The sequence below is a fragment of the Manis pentadactyla genome, chromosome 4 (genome assembly GCF_030020395.1).
Source record: "Manis pentadactyla isolate mManPen7 chromosome 4, mManPen7.hap1, whole genome shotgun sequence".
In the NCBI taxonomy this organism is placed as follows: Eukaryota; Metazoa; Chordata; class Mammalia; order Pholidota; family Manidae; genus Manis; species Manis pentadactyla.
This window is the reverse complement of record NC_080022.1, coordinates 183,503,230-183,522,178: the sequence shown is the minus strand read 5'-3', so window position 1 is coordinate 183,522,178 and position 18,949 is coordinate 183,503,230.

Here is an 18,949-nt window from a genome sequence, read left to right as displayed (position 1 = left end):
GGCAGGAGAGAGAAGGGAGGCGCTCCCCTCGGATTTAAGGCACCGGCGACATCTCAGTAATCAAGATAGATAATATTTTAATGCAATGTTTTAAAAAATAAAAACTAAGTCAAAATATGCACCAGGAAAAAATTATCCAAAATTTCATATAAAGACAGGGTCCAGCTGGGCCAGGATGAGCGGGAGGAGAGTCAGGCCTAGTGCAGGGTGGGGACTGGTCTTCATTCCACATTTGGAGATACTGTTCATCGTGGAAATTTTGAGCTCAGGCTCATTCTGCACAAGTGGGGAAACTGAGTCTGCCTGTGTTTCAGCGCCCCTAACTGGGGACGCAAATGCATTCCTCCGAGGTGTGCAGAGAACCTGGCTTGGCAGAGCAGGTGCTGAATGAACGTGAGAGCTCTTCGCTCTCTTTTCCTGACTTCCCTTCTTGTTTCATCTGCTTTTCTTGGCTTCCTCAAAGCCACCCAAACTTGGTTAGCCCCTGTGCCTGTCAGAGCCATCCCCCTTCAGCCTCCTGCAGGTGCCGCGATGCAATGCCTCCGATGTTTGAGGGCGAGGCCCTTGGCAATCTCGTCTACCAGGAAGTCAGGGCCAGGAAATACAGTGGATTTTTCTGGTGCCTCCTTGAATTTTGTGTGGAGGTGAGGGCCCCACTTTACCCTAGACTCATCCCTTCTTCAAATGCTTAAGGAAATCTTTACTCCCTGCCTCCCTCCTGGCTCACCTCCTCCTGGTTGAATGGCAGGGAAGGCAGGGAAGGTGAGAGCCCGGGACCTGTCCAGAGCAGGGCCTTGGGGGGAGGGTGCTTGCAGTGGGGGAGGGGGGAGTCAGGGCTGTCTGTGAGCCGAGGGGTGTTCATGTTGTTTCAAAGTGAGAAGCCAGATGCTCTGTGGTCTGCCTTTCACATCTTTGAATGACATAATTCCTTCCAGAAGTAGGAGCTAGGGGACGATGCCCAGGGTCAGCCAGGCTCAGGACCCTGGGCAAGAGGAACACTGGCAGGATGGTGTGATCTGCCCGGGCTCCTCTGCCCTCCTGGATGGGGGCCTGACCTGCTATGGGAGAGTCTCCTGGCTTGCTCCTCTCCCACCCTGCTGATTGTTCCCTGGACCTGGGTCTCCCCGACTTTGGAGGGGCCAAAGGGGGTTGTTGTGGGACTGAGCAGTCCCTGCCCGGACCGCAGCCTCGCTCCAGCTGAGCAGAGAGGAAGGAGTAGTGGGCTGGGTCCCGAGGAAACGCGTGGGGTTTAATGAATCAAGTCTGCAAAGGGTTTGGCAGTGAGAAGTGCCTTTTCTCTCCTGGTCCCTTCCCAGGTGGGGGGCGTTTCAATGGGATGGAGAAACTCCCGGGAGGAAGCTGTCCCTCCCTCTTTGCCTTGCCCTCCACTGTCCCCCAGACCCCCAGTGTTCCCTCCCCTCCACCTCCTCCCCCAGCAAATCAATTTCAGCAGGGAAAGGAGCAAGGCTATTATGGTTAACACCACTCCTCCCTGAGTCGCTGGGTCTTAGCTATTCATCATTCCTAATTAATTAAAAAGTAATTACTTATGGATCCCACTTTCATTATTTACACCCCCCAGGCTGTGAGGATATTACTTTCTCAGTCCCTTTGGTACCCTAAGCTGCTCTGATGCCAGCGATTGCCGTGCCAAGCATGGTGAGGGTTGATCTCAGGCAGGCATTCCAGTGGAGGGGATCTGCAGCCCCTTCTGAGAGCCCAGGAGGGGACTCTGAGGAGCTGAGGCTGCTCAGGTCTGTGTGGTCTCACAGGTTAACCTTCTCAAGATAGGAACAACCTCCAAACCCTGCTGTTCAATGTGTGGTGGTGGGTCAGCCGCACCAGCACCGTCGGAGAGCTTGTTAGAAATGCAGACCCTCCGTCCCCACCCCACACCTTCAGAAGCAGAATCTGCATTTTAACAACATGCCAAGGCCTTCTGTGCATATTCCAGGGTGAGAAGTGCTGCTCCAGTGGACAGAGGGCGAAGCTTGTCCGTGCCAACTCTCCAGGTGCTGTGGGTACCATGTGGTTGCATATTACACACCGTCCTATGTGGGCCCTGTGACTTCTGGTCCTTGCCCCTGACCCATGACTAGGCTGATGGGTATGATCCGTGTGCCAAGCCCCTCCGCCCCCAGCCCAGAGCCCTCTGTGCTAATTCCTGGCCGGTCTACCTCGCCAGGTTGTTGTCAGGGTTAATCAGGCTAACGTATAGCAAAGCGCCTTTGAAACGTAAGTGGCGCTTCAAATGACATCCTAATCAATTTTCCCCTGGCCGATCACCATTCACCAGCTTCCCAGGCTGCTCCCCACAGTTTAGTCCCTTTCCATTGTTTTTCTGCCCTCAAAATGTATTTGTTCAGAGTTCTATCTGCTCCTTTTCTGTCTGCCCTGTGGGTAATCTGGTAAATGAATCCAGGCTAATTACTCATGGGTGGAGGGGTTGCTTTCCTCCTCCTGATCCCGTAACAAAGTTGCAACGTTGTGGAGCAAGTGAAGGTTCTTGTGGCCAGGATTCTCACCCTGCCCTGGTGGGCTTGCTCACTACCCACATGTGGGCAATGCGTTGTTATTGACTCTATATAAAGAGCTCCGCCCAGTGCTCCGGGCTGCACGGCTGCAGGAGAGCAGAGGCTGGAGTGGTGGCAGCGGCGAGGACAGAGGCTGAGATGGCTGCCGGGGCAGAGGGGCCCTAGGCAGAGACCAGCCTGCTGCATGGAGACTCGCTCTGAGGCGGACGGGATTCTAGCGCTTGGCCTGCCACCGTGGAAAGTTGGGTATAAACCCTTTTACCCCAAGAATGTTCCATTGTCATTTTTAATGTCTCATTGAATCCCCAGTGGACTTGTCTGGGGCTGAAACCCATTGGCAGGACAGACATAAAAGGTCATTTGACAGACGAGGCTTTCTCTCCTCTAAGGCTTAGGAAGTGCGCGAACTTGGGTAAGTGATTTCCCTGCGTGTCCGTGTCCTCAGGGGTCAAATGAGGACGCTCCCACACTTAGGATGGGGAAGAATCTGAGCTCATTGGCACATGCCACTCAGTTCCTTGCAGTTGTTACTATGACGGTTGCCCCAGTCTGAGGCTTGGCCCCAGCACTCCTGGGCCTGGTCAGAGATGCTGGGAAGGCAGGATTGTTTTCCACATTCGTGACCAGGAGTGTCAGGCTGGGGACCCAGTCACAGCAGTTACTCGGGGGCTGGAATGCCATGAATTTCTCCAGCTGAGAAGCAGGACTGAGGAATCCTGAGTAAGGCATTTGGGGTTCAAGACACTCTGTTCCTGTCCCTTCCTGATATCTGCCAATTGGCTGCTTGGGAGAATGGGGTGGGTATGGGGAGGGTGGGAAGCTCCGACTGTGGCAGCCACCTCACTGGGACAGCAAATCTGGATGTGTTTGGGAGGGCGGTCCTGCAGGAGTCTCGCCGTGACACCTGCCACACCCGGGGGGCTGGCAGCCGCCCTGCTCCATTCCTGTCTCCCACCTCCAGTGAATCTGTCTTGGTGTTCAACTGTGCATCAGAGTCGACCAGAACAGGAGCTGGAAAGGGGTGTAGGGGTGGGATGGGAGAGGGTGGGGAGCCTGGGAAGCAGAGGGTGGAAGGAGGCAGGTGGGGATGCTGGGTCGGGGGCGGTGTGAGAGAGAAACAGAAAGACAGTCATGCTACTTGTGATCCTGACAGTTCTGACCAAGTACCCTTAGATGGGGCTTGGTACTCGGAGGAGGAAATCAACCTCTGGAATACTGAGCCTGCAAATCTTGGATAGGAAGATGCAGCACCAGCCACCGGGCAGGACCTCTGGTCCTTTGTTAACTGCATCTCCAAACTCCAATGAAATCTCACAACCGTCACTGACATGACAAGCCTCGCCTGGTCAGTACAGCCTCTGGCTCCTGGTTCTGTAGCCGGAGCCCCATGGCCCTCCGCACACCTCCCAATGTTTCAGTTTCTTTTCCCAATAACACACGACAGGATAATGTATTGGGATATTAATTGGCGTGTTGTTTTCATTGCAGTAGAGGAATCACACTGTCTGGAGCAATTTGGTTTGGTTCTCTGCATTTTCTGCTTCCCCATCTAGGGTGAGCCGTTCTGCCTGCTTGTCTTGGGGCCCTTGCAGGGCTGTGAAGGCCACCTTCCTTCCTCCTGGTCCCCGGGAAAGCCTCAGCTCACCAAGCAGATGGATGGTGGCCCAGAGTGGAAGACTGAGGGCCGAACCTGTGCAGGCACAGAGGCGAAAGCAGTGAAAAAGAGGGAGGTGCCCCAAGAGTAGGCAGGAGAGACGGGGGTCTCCTTGAGTTCTGCCTCCATGAGGCAGCCTGGGGGTGGGGGTTGCGGGGATTAGGGTTTGGGCACTGGGGCTCCTGCCTAAGCAGAGCCCTTGCCTGACCCCAGCCCAGATGCTGGAGACCTGCCAACTTCAAGTGGCCAGGGCAGACCACAGACTCCCGGAATGGTTACCCGGCAAGGATTGTTGAGGTGTGCGGAGGGCCGTGGGGCTCCAGCTACAGAACTGGGAGCCCATGGCTGCAGTGACCAGGGATTGCTGGTTCCTTCAAACGATCCTGCGCAGAGAGGCTGCAGGGTGTGAGTCCCAACACTGAACAAGAGGAAGCTGCCTGCCATCCCCGTGGGAGTCAGTCTTGGAGTTAGACTGAATCTCACTTAAAATGAAGTCATGCACCTTTTCCTGCACCCTCGAGATGGAGATTGCATGTGTTCCATGGCAGAGCCCCAGCAGGAGTGACAAGACCGCTTCCTTACGTGAATGGCTTTGCTGCCTCAGACCTCTTACCTGCTCGGCCTTCTGTTCCCACCTTGCCTGTGAGTGGACACAGTGAAGGAAAGCGACTGAAGTGGTGGCCGACTCTGGCTTTGGTTGAAAGCATTGGCACACACATGCTTGGAAGGGCGCCCCCCGAGACGCACTGTCTGACAGCCTTGCCGAGCTTCCTGGATGGCGTGTTCTGGTGAGCTGGTTCCGCGCAGTGCCATGGGTCCACACCAGCGTGTTCTCGGGGGCTTTCCACCAAACCACTCATGGTTCAGGCAGTGAACATGGATGCGGGACCTAAGGGTCAGGGCCACGCAAGACACTTTCCAACAGCTGCTGCAGACCACACGGGGTCTAGTTTTTGGCACGCACGCTTCCTGGGTACCACCCGAGTCCTCATCCCACCTGACAGCAAGAAGCCCTCTGTCCCAGGTTCCCCGCACCAAGGATTGCTGGGAGCTCCTGAGGAGCTCTTGCTTGGTTCCAAACCGGGTCATCTGAGCCGGTTATCAAGCTTGATCACTGCTCCAGGCCTTTGGTCGTCTTGTAACAGCCTTCTCTGGGCTGCTGCCCGCCACCGCCCCCTGCAGTTTTCCCGAAGTACAACACCAGGACACCCGAGTGTGCAGGAGCTGGCTCACACACCAATGTATGAGGGCTGGCGGTCACATTTCAGGGATTTTCTGAGCTTGGTGCTTTTAATCAACTATAGTGGAAGTATTTATATCATGGAAATTGGGAAATGCTACAAACGGGGGCTCCCTCTTCCTTTCCAGAGAATCAGTTATTCAACATTTAGCAGCACACCCCCTGGGTACCCCACCTTAGTTCCCTGTAGACTGGACTTCTTTCCTGAAGGCTTGGAGCAGGCAGAGTGAATTACAATCCCCAAAAGAACACACAGGTGACCTGCTTACTCCCAGGGTCCACAGGGTCCCCCCTTCACTTTAGTCTCCTCATGCTCCATCCTTGACCCCATTTCAGGCCTGGCTTACCTCGCTCAGGAGGCCCCACACAGGTCTCCCTTCCTTAGACTCCAGCCTCCACATCTCTGACCTGCCCTTGGGAGAGGAAATTTTATTTTTACTTTAAAGTGATCATAATTTCAGAGGATATTTTAATTGATATGCAAAACATTTGTTCTCCTGCATCTCCAACTTATTAGCTCTTACTGTCTTCATTCTCACTCTGGAAGTGGGTGCTAGGTTTTCAAAACTATGAGGCCTTTTAAGAGGGTGACCCCCAATCAAGGTCAGTCTGACCTTGTTGGGAAAGTCAAATTTGTGTCTCTAGAGAAAAAGAAAAACCGAAACTGCAGGAAGATTGAAAAACAAGACTTCCTTGTTTTCTAGGTATATTTGTGCACATGTGCGTGTGCGTATCTGTGCACCTGGCAACAATATTGAATTTTACCTGAGTCTGGGCTCCCAGAAAACAGCAAAGATGAAAGGAATCCTCTCATTGTTTTCTGGAAAACTGTTTCCTGCAAAGAATCATCTTCTCCCATATGACTTAGATAAGACTCGTGCACCTCTGGTAAGGCCGACCCTCCAAATTCCCATTCTTTGCCTCATGAGTGATTCACTGAGCTGCTTTTTTCCCACTGATCAGTCATAACAAAAAACTTCTTAGGCAAACTTTGGTTAACCTTCTCTCCTTCCTCCAGGTCCTGGACTTTGGCCCACCCTCCACCTGAGCCTGCACACTGCGCCTCCTGAGAGCAGGCTGGCCTCAGGGTGAACAGGTCTCTGCCCTGCTAGCCCACTGCCACCTTGTCTGCCCCTTCCCCATGCCTGCTTCTTTCCAGCCTTGTTTACAGCTCTCCATACAAAACCCTTTCTGCCAAACTCTTGGGATGCTTGCAGATCTTGTGGTCAAAGCTTCCTTTCTGGTGCCATGGCCCTTGTCCCTGCTGCACCAGCACCTTCCAACACTACAATAATAATCCTCTCAAATAAGCCTCCCCTTACTGAGTTCAACTTTGTTTTCAGCTGACACCAGCCTCCACTGGGGCACCTGGTTGGCTGAGAGGAACCCGACAGTCTCTGGCCATAAGGTAGTCTGATGGGGGGAGACAAAGTTTGGGCAAAAGCAAACACAGGTTCAGTCAGAAGAGCTAATGACAGGAGGATATTGGGGAGAGGGGGAGGTAGGCTAAGGAGAGAATGAAGATCGGGGTGGTGGGCATGCTATGTGTGGGCACAGAGATGGCTGAGGCTAATTTCCTGTCCCTTTTTAGTGAAATGCGAGATATATGCTAGCAATCTTGTAGCACCTGACTTTGTTGGGAGGAAAATTTTTCCTCTGCCCACTTAGGTATAGGTGGTCAGAGTCCTGTGAATTAACGACAATAAACAGATTCACAGGAAAAGGACAAAGTTTATTTCACATGCATGCAGAGGCACTCTCTAAGGAGGTGCTGTCCAAACAGCCAACTGTTGGAGTTTACATTCCAACGAAATGGGAGAAGGGGCCTTAGGGCTTCACTGGGAAAGTATGGAGGTGTTACTGGCTAAGATGCTGTTTTTCCCAGGATCATCTTGGAGGAGATGAAGAATGAGGCCAACAGACAGGAGTATGGAGCATCCAGCAGAGCTTTTAATGAGGAGAGGAAAGAAAAGCCACCCTGTTAATCAGGAGGGGCTCCAAGGGAGGATGCCACTGGGCTGCGGTGGCTGGGGTTCATAGGCACGTCAGGGAGCAAAGCCACCTGGTTGCCGAGGGCCAGTTCCTGGGGCTGGGCTGGGAAGTCCACATGGTTGCCTAGGACTCATTGCTAGCGCTGGCCTGAGGGACCAGAAAACCCCCTTGTTTCCCAGTTTGGCCATTCCAGGGAATGATCCATGCTTCCCACTTGGCTGACTGATCACAATGCCTAATGTCAGCGTCCTGCTTGGCCGATCTCTTCCGGGGAAACATGTCCTGTTCTACCTGCCCCAGTGGCGACCTCCTGTCTCAGAGGGTCTGACAAGGCTTATGCTGTGGATTGAATGCTTGTGACCCCCATACCCATCTGTTGAAGCCTTAGCCCCCAGTGTGATGGTATTTGGAGATGGGGCCTTTGGTAGCTTATTAGGATTAGATGAAGTCGTGAGGGTGGGGCCTCCATGATTGGATTAGTGCCTTATAAAAAGACACCAGAGAGCTTGCTCTGTCCCTGCCACGTGACACATTGAGAAGGCGGCTGTCTGCAAACCAGGAAGAGAGCTCACACCAGAGCCGGACGGCACTGGCACCTTGATCTTGGACTTGCAAGCTTCAGAACCAGGAGAAAATTAATTTCCATTGTTTTGGCCTCCTAGTCTATGATATTTTGTTATGGCAGCCTGAGCTGACTAAGCTTGTTTTGCACATTGTCTTGGAAAGTCTTGGTGTTAAAGGTCATGGTCTGCTTGTCTGGAGACACACCCCAGAGTACGGTTAATGGTGGCTAAATTCTCAGGGAGCTCTGCTTTATTCAGATGAAGGAAGCTCAGAAAGGGTTTCTTGCTGTGTCTGCTGTATCTCAGCTGTCTTCAGTTTAGAGGAGGCGATGCCATTATGGCAGGTTTAACTCGACTGTGTCTCCTATCTTCTTTCAGCATGGAGACCAGGCTAGGGGAGTTCAGGAAGGCGCCCGGGGTGGAGAGACCTGCAGGGGTGTGAGGGACTCAGGTTTGGCCCTTAAGAAGAGTGGGCCCCCTCACATTGGGCGAGGTGGCTCTCAAAAGTGGTTGCACACCTCGTGTGGCGCAGAAGCTGACCTTAACCTGGAGAGGACCAAGGCCCTGGGAGGTTGAGTAATTGTCCTGAGAGTCAGGATGAGAACCAGTTCATCATCTTCCTTCCTGGGCTCTTTGCATCAGATTTGGACAGGCAGAGAGAAGGGGGCCTTCTAGTGTCTGGGACTGAGAAACAGGGGCAGAGAGGACGAGGACACCCACTGTAGGAAGCGGTCGGGGATCCTGCGGGGTTGGCAGGCTGGGGGTGAGGTCACGAACTTGGGATATCAGGCGGGGGAATTTGGGGCAAGGCAGTTTTTAGACTTTCTTCTTCAAACTTTCTGTGAATTTATACATTTCTACAATGAGCAAGATCACATTTGCAATCATAAAAGGAGACTTTTTTTTTTAAAGGGGACAAAAAGGGGAGTCACACGAACAAAGCACAGAAATAGAACTGGGGAGGAGGGGTGCAGAGAAAATGTCAAGACAATTCAGAGACTAGAAGCTTCTATAGCAGGTGTGTAGGGTTGAATCAAATGGTGAGGGTCCAGGATTGTCTGAATTTATCTGTGGGCAGTGAGGAGCCGGGCAGCCTGAGAAGAAACCAGTGCAACAGAGGGAAATACATAGTCTCTTGGAGTAATCATTGAGATATTACTGTTTGCATATTGGTGGACTTCTGGGCAGCAAGCGCTTACATCCCGGCTTCTCACCGCCTAGGGATGCACACACAGGCCTGTAATTTACAGTGGTCTGACTGTGAGGAAAGAAACTGACGCAGGTGAGCTAAGAGCCCCTTGGCTGGGGCAGGAGCTGTTTCTTACTCAGCGTTGGCACCTTGATGCAGCTCCACTTGGCTCTGTGCCCCTTCCTATGGGGACTCTGAGGCAGAGTCTTTATTTCTCCTGCAAAGTGGCCTCCAAGTGAGAGATCAGACTTTAGAAAGAGCTGAAAAAGCAATTAACTTCACTCAAAGTGAAAGATATTGTTTTGTGCCACTAGACGATTTTTTTCCCCCAGAAAAATTATGCCCTCAAAATCAACATTTGATTTAGTCTTTGTTCGTTTTAAGAATGATGTGAGGATATGAACAGGCAACATGGGACTTTATAAAAAAAAATACGATGTAGCTGAAATAATTTGAAGGCTGGAGATAACTTTGCTTTGCTTTCTGGAAGGCCTGTACCAATTTACACTCCACCAGCAGGGTTCAAGGAGGGCCTGATTCTTCATAACCTTAGCAGCACTGAGGATTATAATTTAAAAAATGTTCATTCGATGGCAAAATATTGCTTTGTTGTGTGCTTCCTTATTTACAGTGAGGCTGAGTATATTTCCTATGGTTATTAGCCTCTTGCATTTTTTTTTCCTTTTTTTCGTAATAGGGTTTGTCTCTGTGCATTTCTTTTCTTATTGCTTTGCTTGGACTCTTTACATATTATAGTGAATGTCCCTTGGTCATATACAGGGGTCCTTGTTTTCCTCATTCACTTGATCTGAGTCCCTGAAGTTATAAGGTTGCAAAGGAAAATAAAATTGGCCATAACACAAAGATGTCCACTCGTAGGCTGCCCTCTTATAAACTCTGCCCCTATTCCCACCTCCCTCATGCTTAATGCTAGAATATTTTTCCTACCCTTCATCATCAGATTTGTGGGTTGGTCTGTTTCTGTCTGCCATGTGTTGCAAGCATTCTAGAATATAATGCAGTACGTTTTCAAATTTTGCCAAAGATGCAGAATTTCCTGCAGTTGATCAAAGTGATTATGGAGAATTATTTGAATCACATGTGAGACTACTGGCAAGTGAGGATGTAACAGAATTCAGCCAGTTAACAATTACAGAAGAGAAAATCTACAAGGCTGATGAAATGACAGGCGCTTCAAAAGAGAGAAATTTGAATCTTAGAGGATTAAGACAGGCCATTGGGAAAATTGATGACGCCTTCAAATATTTTTTTGCAAAAATGTCCTCTTTATGACTGTGCTGTGAAAGTCAAACATGGAATCAAGGGTGTTGTATTACGCTATCAGACAGTCTTGTCAGAAAAATTATGCCCTTCAAATCAACATTTGATTTATTCTTTGTTCATTTGAAGAATTAAAAGAGTTGCATTCAAAGCTCACTTTTGTTCAATGTAAGCTAAAACAAACCGTTTCATAATTTGTAGTTTCTTTTTAAATATAAAAAGTCACCAACATTTATTTCTTCCCGTCTTTTAAATGGATTCACTCTGTGGCCTTTTCTTCCTCATCCCAATTTTCTTTGAATAATGAGGAGCTTTAGTCTTACAATTCGGTTTCTTTGTAAAAAGGATGTGTGCTTCTCTCTGCCCCAGTTCAAGGCACTGCAGGGACCCCAGGACAGTCTGGAAGTTCCAGGGCAGTGGTCTCTTCCCTCAGTCGATACCCCAGTGCCTGGCGGTCTCCTAAGGGCACACATGGGACCTGGGACACGGAAGCATCTTTCCTAAGGGCCAGACAATTGCAGGTGTGAAGGCTCAGAGCGCTCACCACGCAGGCTCCCATTAATACAATAGGCAGGCACCTGCTGGGCAAGGCTCTGAGGCCAAAGAAATGGTTGTCTGTCCTCATGTACAGGCTTGGGCCCTGGTCCAGAGTGCTGGGAACGCTTCTGTATCAAACAGCACCTGGATGCCCTAGTGGTGTCCACGTTGTAGTTTTGGGCCGGGCTGCATATTGTACCACATGTCAGGATGGGCTTGTGTAGCCTAACCTTGCACAAAGCCTTCTTTCCCCCTTTCTTTCCTTGCAGTTCTTCTGTCTCTCTCTTTGATCCTAGAAGCTGTTTCTCCCCCCACCCCTCCTGCTGACATCCTGATGGCCATCAAAAACATCTCCCCACCTCCTGCCAAGGGCAGCTGTTCTAAATTCCTGCACATGTCCCTTGCATAGGATATTAACTTTACTGTCTTACGGAATGGGACAAAAAATGAAATTGAATGTTTAGCAGGCATTATGTTACATTTTCTATATATTTATAATGTTTTATGACACAGAAATGTGTAATAGTTCTGTAATTAAATCCACTTTTTCTCTTTATAACTTGCCCTTGTATTTAAGCTCTGAGAGTCTTTTAAAAATTTACTCATGCTTTGGGCTGTTTTTTTTTTTCCATCTAGTTTTTAATACATCTAGAAGGTCTTTCTGTAGACAGGGTGAGGTGTGCTGTTCCGGTTACTCAGGACCACCGTAGAGATGTGTAGACACAACCCCACAGTCTCAGCGGAACAGACAAGGAAGCCTGTACCCTGGCACCCATTCAGTCTCCACAGGTTGGCTGGGTGGCTCTGCAGGTTGGCTGGGGCCCTGCTGGGCCTGACTCCAGCCTGCTGCTGGAATCAGGTCTGTTGCCAGAGTCTCTCATCCTCCTCAGACCAGCAGGCCACCGGGGTGTGATGTTTTCTTGGAGATGCCACGGGCCCAAGAGGGCAGGCTGGTCATGCAGGCCCATTTCAAGCCTTTGCTTACCTTTTACCTGTTCCTATCCTACTGGCCAAAGCCCGTTCAGTGGACAGGTCTGAAGTCAAGGGGTGGGGAAGGTCGCCCTGTCCTTCTTGAGGCCATGGCAGAAGTGTGGCCCTGTCATGCTACTGCAGGAAGGTGAAGGACTGAGACGGAAATTCAATCCACCACACTAGGCAATTTCACCCACATCATCTTGAATAAGCCACCCTTTCGCTTTAAATCATGAGCTTAGGGAGGCAAGGGGAAGGAATAACTCTAATGCTTACAAACCCCTTATCACAGATCGGGCAGGGTAGACAGGGGCAGCTGAGGCCCAGGTGACTCAGCCCTGGAGGCCATTCTCCCTCCAAACAGCAGATCTGGGTCTTTTGGGTGATAACAGGTCATTCCAGGACACGGGTTAGCTGGGTGTGAATGCATGGGATGTAAGCACGTGCACACACCCAGGTGCATGATTGTGTGGGCATGTGGCTGAGATTACAATTCCCTCCAACGCTGGTAATGATAAGAACACTAAAAAAGGCAGCCAACCTTTTCATGTTCTCCCAAAGTTCTAGGCGCTGTTTGGGCTCCCACACGGTGAGGTCTGGTGGGGGAGGCTGAGCATTGATTACTTTCCACAAAGAGGTCATTGTCCTAACCTTTTCCTTCCCTTTTCGGTGATCAGCTGCTCCCCTCCTTCTCTCTGCCATTTAATAAGGAAGAGGCAGGCAAGAGAAGATGCTGTAAAATCCAATTAACTGAGGCTTCAAAAGGCATGGTCTCCATGTGGTGCCAGCCCCCACCACAAACAACAGTCTGGGCTGGCTGCAGCTGCCAGAGGCAGGTGTGCTGTGGGGGGCGGGGGGTGTTGCTGGGAGCCTCCAGATTCCCCAGGCAGAAAAGCCTGGGGTTGTCATCGCTCCCTCCTCCTCAGGGCGGCACTGCAGAGTGGGAAGGAATGGGTGTGCAAGGCTCTGTGGGGGCCCCCAGCCTTCCCCACTCCCTCGTCTAAACTCCTTGCTCTCTATTAGTCACCACATGTATCTGGCTTCAAAGGTGGGGCTGCTTCCAGGTTTGCAGTTCGGGGCCCAGGCCCTGTGCTGGCAGCCAAATCCTGTCTCAGGCGGGGCAGGAGGAGGGGGCTTTGCCGCAGATGTAGCTCTTCTCCAGCGGAGACCAGGGACAGGATTGGAGCCTCAGGATATGCAGATGGGTAGGAGTGAGAGTTTGCCTGGGGCTTGTGAGCAGGATAAATGCAGATGGTGGCAGTCGAATGCAATCTCGGTGGCAGACGATTTGGTCTGAAGCGCAGTGGAAAGCTTCCATAGCACGTGAGTGTTTCTGGTGTTTTCGGATGCCCCACCCCAGCCCCCTCTGCTGTCTCTCCACCTCTTCAGCACTGGCTTTCTTTGGAACCCAATCGCTGTCATTCCCCGTGACTTGAGCCCATCCCACGTGCTCCTGCTCACACCCATCATGATTCCGAAATGTCTCTGACCTCACGGAGCTTCACCCCACTCCCCGAGAACTTTCCCCCTCCTCCTCCGCCCCTCCACCTGAGGTGGTTTAAAACAAGCCCATAGATCCTCTGATACCCTGGCTGTGGAGGGATGAGTCTGTTCTTCTCCCCTTAAATCTGGGCTGCAGTGTGACTGTTCCCCCAGCTGATTCGGCACAAGCAGCACCAGGTCATACAAAGCCAGACGCCTTCTGCTTCAGTCTCTTGGGACGCTCACCTTTGGATCCCTGAACCACCAGGTCAAGTTCAACGACAGGTTCGTGAAGAAGCTCAGGTGGCAAGAAGGGGCCATGTGCCTGTGCATCTGCGGGGGCTGGCTGAGGTCTCCGGGGATCCAGCCTCCAGCAGGTGAGTGTCCCAGCCATTGAGTCTTCCCAGTGGAAGGCCCCAGATCAGGGAACAGACACATCGTGTCTGCTGTGCCCTGTTCAGATTCCCATTGAATCTCTGAGTATAATTAAAGGCTAACTTAAGCCACTAAGTTTGGAGTGGTTTTTCACGCAGCAGTAGTAAGTGGGACCACTAATAATCGCCATTCTTCCTAGACCACCCATTCATCTTTGCATCTCTCCAAGGCTGACACCGAGATGGACTTCAGAATCTGAAACCACTCCTTATAGTTGTAGGGCACAGGAGGTGGCTGGGAAAGGGGGTTTATAGAGGGAGATTGTCACAGGATTGCCAGATGAAAATACAGGATGCCGCATTAAATTTGAATACCAGATAAACAATGAATAAGTTTTAATATAAGTGTATATCCCATGCACTAGTTGGGATATACTTATACTTGATACATTATTTGCCATTTCTCTGAAATCCCAATTGTACTGGGTATGCTTATTTTTATTTCTAAAATATGGAAACTCTAAACAGTAGAGGCCTAAGTCCCTGGACACCCTTTCCCATGTCCTGACCCTCAGGAGTATGTTTCTCCCATCGGTGCCTCCCACCCATGCTCACAGCCCAGGCTCTGGGCTCTGTGGTCAGCAAGGATTCCCGACTTCAGGAAGCTGTGTGCAGGGGCCCGGATGAGAGCTGCAGTCAGAGGAGGAAGCTGGCTTTGCCCAGAGGTTGAATTCCTTGTTCAAAGTGAGGGTGTCTTCATTCTCTCTGGAACGCAATAGAGAGATGCCCATCTGCCCCAGGCAGACTGCCCTCTCTTCTGGTACCCGGAGCTTCCCAGGCTCTTGCCCGACAAAGGAGGGTGGCAAAGGCTCTCTTCTCCTTTTTCCAGTGGGCCATCCTATTCTTCTATCCTTTGGGTTCATTATCCACTAATGAAAACCAGCCCATTCTCAGTCTGCCGCCGTGTCTTCTAAATAACAGTGGCTGGGGAAATCTCTGTTCTCACTTTCCACCGGTGGCTAGCTCTTATATTTCTCAGTCCCAGCTCATTAGCCTGAGCAATAACAAAGAGTCAATCTTTCCTCCCCTCTCCCTCCCACGCTGTGGGGCCCTGATCCCAGAGGTTGGCCGTGCCCCCCAGTCAGCCCTGTGGTAGGAAGCATAAATGGGGGCCTGGGCTGTCCACTCATTCATTCAACCAATATTTCCTAAGTGCTCAGCATAGGCCAGCGGGGGCCCAGCTGAACCTTGGAAAGTCAAATAACAAAATAAGACAAAAGGAAAGTAGTGAAGGAAATGGAGGTACCTCTCCCATTCACAGGGGGAGGTCTGAGGAGTGGTGGGATGGGTATAGGGAGTAGCTACTAGCGTCCTGAAACGTGGTCTAATCTGTATACAAGGTAGATATTTCCAGTTACATCCTTCTTCTTTATTTTCCAGTAGACTTTGAAAACAAAAAAGATCATGATTTGGGGTAAAATACAGCCTTTGAGTGCACAGGTACATAGTTAGCACCTGCATTTCCCCCTGCTCCCACTGTATTAGTCACCTAATGCTGCGTGACAAATTACCCCAAGACGCAGTGGCTTCAAACAACAAGCATTTATTCCTCACAGTTTATTTTTTGAGTTAGGAATCCAGGGGCTGCTCAGCTGGGTGGGTGTGGTTCCAAAGCCTTTTGGGAGGTTACAGACGGGACATGGAGCTGCTGCCTGGGGCTGCAGTCATCTGCAGATGGCCTGGGGCCCTGCATCCGAAGTGGCTCACTCAGTTGGCAGTTGTTGGAGGCCTTGGCCCCCAGCTGGCTACTTGTATAGAGCCTCAGCTCCTTCTATGTGGGTGTCTCTGTGGGGCTGCTGATGACACGGCAGCTGACTTCCCCAATCCATTGTGTCTTCCATAACCTAACCTCAGAAGTGACACAATGTCACCTCTACCATATTTTCTGGGTCACAGAGACCAACGCTGAGGCAGGAGACCACACACAGATGTGAATACCAGGGCGAGGGGTCTTTGTGGTCATCCTAGGGGCTGGCTACCACACGTAGCATTTCGTACTTCAAACCTCATCTAGTATTGTGTCCTTGGTCCACATGCAATACATATTTATTGAGCATTTGCTCTGTGTGTATGTGTGTGTGCTTGTGCGAGCACTCTTTCCAGAGAATGTAATCTCCTTCCTCTTTTGTACTGGTCATTCTGCAATGCTCAGACGTGTTGCTCCAGCAGAAATCACCTCCCCAGAGCTCTTTCGGAATTACCTTGAGTGAGAAGCCCAGGTAGATTCTTTCAAACACTCTCAAAGGTAACTAAATTGCTTTTCTGGGGCCAGATTTTTTTTTGGGAGGGGGTCAGGGAATCACCATGTGGAACCTGCTCTGGTGCAAACTAGTTCAGAATTCTACCATCAGCAGCACCCCCACCTTCACCCCTCAACACACACACACACACACACACACACACACACACACACCTGAAGTTTTGGCTATTAAATTATAAAATATTTCTCATGAACTATCTGGAAAGTCACTTTCAAAGGTGAATTTCAAATAAGATGTTTTGAAAATGGTTACATCCCTGAAATAAATGTATAGCCTTCCAGAGGGATAATTTGAGTGGGATGCTCTCATTCTGATGGAGGCGTTCTGGAATATTCTTTCCAAAAACTTTGGTTATTTTCTACTCAGACCTTACAATTCCCACTGGTGGAGATTACAAGAATGTATCTCTAGTTTTTCTTTCTTTTCTTTTGTATATGGCTCTCGTGGGTTTTCTGGGGAGGGGATGTTTTCAGGTTAAGGACAGGGGGTAAGGTCTGGTGATCTTCACAGTATCACCACCTTTCTGGATGGGCTGGAAGCCCTGGCTCGGGTCTTCTTGGAAGTTGGCAGTCCCAGCTTTCCTTCTGACCTGGAGGGCAGCTGTCCTTGATGGCCCTCTTGCCACTGTCTTTTTCAGGGGCGGGGCAGCAGATGGCCACACACAGACTTGTCTGTCTCTGGCACATGGCCAGCATCCTCCCCCTCCTCCCTTTCTCTTATCCTGTAACTTAAGGGTGTCTTTATAGTTTGGTAAACAATCACTCCATTTGCTCTGCGTTCAGTCTGCCCTCCCTTCCTGCCGGTACAAATAATTTGGCAACATAAACACTGTCATCGGTGAACATTTGCAAGCTCCTTTCCATCAAGTGTGCCTTATTTATTATTATTTTTTTTCCCAAGCCTAAAAAAAGAGGAAAGGAACTCTGGAAGGTATCAGAGTGGGTTATGTGTCTTTCTTCTTCCTGTAGAATTTCAGGGACTTGACAAAATGTTCTGACAGCTGGCAAACTACAGCTGCTTTTAAAGGAGGGCTAATAAATATCCCCTCAGATCAAGAGCATATTCGGGGCTGGTGTCTAAGAAAGGGGTTGCCTCCTCCCCCAGCTGTTGTTACTGGGCCACGTGCAAAGCCGGGCTCAGCTCAGCACACTGGAGTGGCATTGAAACGGATCCAATACTTCACCATCTGGCCCTGATTGTAAACATGTGTATACAAAGTGAGTGTCACTTCGGCTAAATCACGAGGGCCCGGCTGCTTTGGCGTCTGCTGCAGCTGTCCCTGGGATTGGGGACACAGTGGGGATACAGTGGGCGGCCTTTCTCCCAGCAGGCTTGCTGGCTGGCCAGAGGGACGCTAGGCAGCATGGCGCCAGGACACCTAGCCTGGGTATCATGCGCCCACATTTCCTTAGAATTGATGGAAGTCTTTATATCTTGCTCTCTGGCCATGTTGCTTTGATAGTTAGTCTTTTTTTTTTTTTTTTTTTAGGTTGTAAATACCCTAAAGGCAGGCCATGCTACTGTCCTGTTTCTCCATACCAAAAGACTTGCACTTGAGAAGATACTATTGAATTGAAATAAATTCCTACCGGCAACTTCATCGCCCTGTCTATACAGCAGCCCGTTCGGCTCTTCCTTGCATAGATTTCCACTATTTCTGCCCTTTGCAGGGCGGAGAGAAGAGCTAAGTCCTCATCCTTCTGGAATGGAAGAAGCTATGAATGAGTTCTTCTTGTTTCTTGAGCAAGGAGCAGTGAGGTGTTGGAGAAATTCTCACCATTCCCCAGACCTCACTTTTATCATCTTTCAAATGGGATCCTTATCATCACATACACCTGCCAGGCCTCCCTCTCCTGGTGAAGATGAGAGGCTGGTATAGACGAGTAAGTGCTGGGTCGAGGCTGGTATAGACGAGTAAGTGTGGGTCCAGTTAGGAGAGCAGCCATCAAGGCAAGCACACCCCAAAGCCACCGCGTTCTGGTCTCCTTTGCAGCTCAGGCCTGTCCTTCCTGTGCCCCCTGCAGCCGCGGGAAAGTTCTGATGAGGTGCGACCTGGTAGGTGCGGCTGCTGCTTTGTGCCAGGAAACTGAGGCGCTGCAAGGAAAAAGCTGCCTGAGAGGCTGGGAGGAAGTCCCGCAGGGTGGCCTCCCCGCCCGCCTTTGTCCCCAGCTTCCCCTGCCCTGCTCCCCACTCCCCAGCTCTGCCCAAAGGAGCCAGTGACGCTTCTCAACTCTCCCCTCTCCTGCTCCTCAAAAACACAACAGACCTAATTTTCTACACATGTGGAAAAAAATGCACTTCTCCAAACAGCCCAGGGACACAAAAAGGAGAAAGCGAATTATCTCCTGTATTTTCTTCCAGCAAGGACAGAGGGATGGGAGAGCTATCTACACGGCCAAGAACAGCCCTAAGACATCTTGGGGTACAGGGAAGCAGAGTGGCTGGCATTTTGAGAAACTGGGGGATGAGGAGGCCACAGGGAGCCTATCCCCAGAGCTGGCATCTGGAGCTTGGTGAGAACCCACTGCCACCAAGTGATCCCACAGGTGTGGCTCTGCCAAGGTCAGTCCCACAACAGCAAAGCTGATGCCACAGGGAGGCCACGGAGAGGTGGCCGCTCGGGAGGCGAGGCCCTTCCCTGTCCTCCCAGGCTCAGTAGGAAGGGCCCGGCAAGAGGTGGGGGCCGTGAGACTGGCTCAGAGGAGACGAGCAGTGATTCCCAGGGAGAGGGGCAGGCCCGGCGCAAGCGGGCAACCAAACGACCCCAACCTAAAGAACCTAAATGTGACAATTCCACTTTGTCACACCCT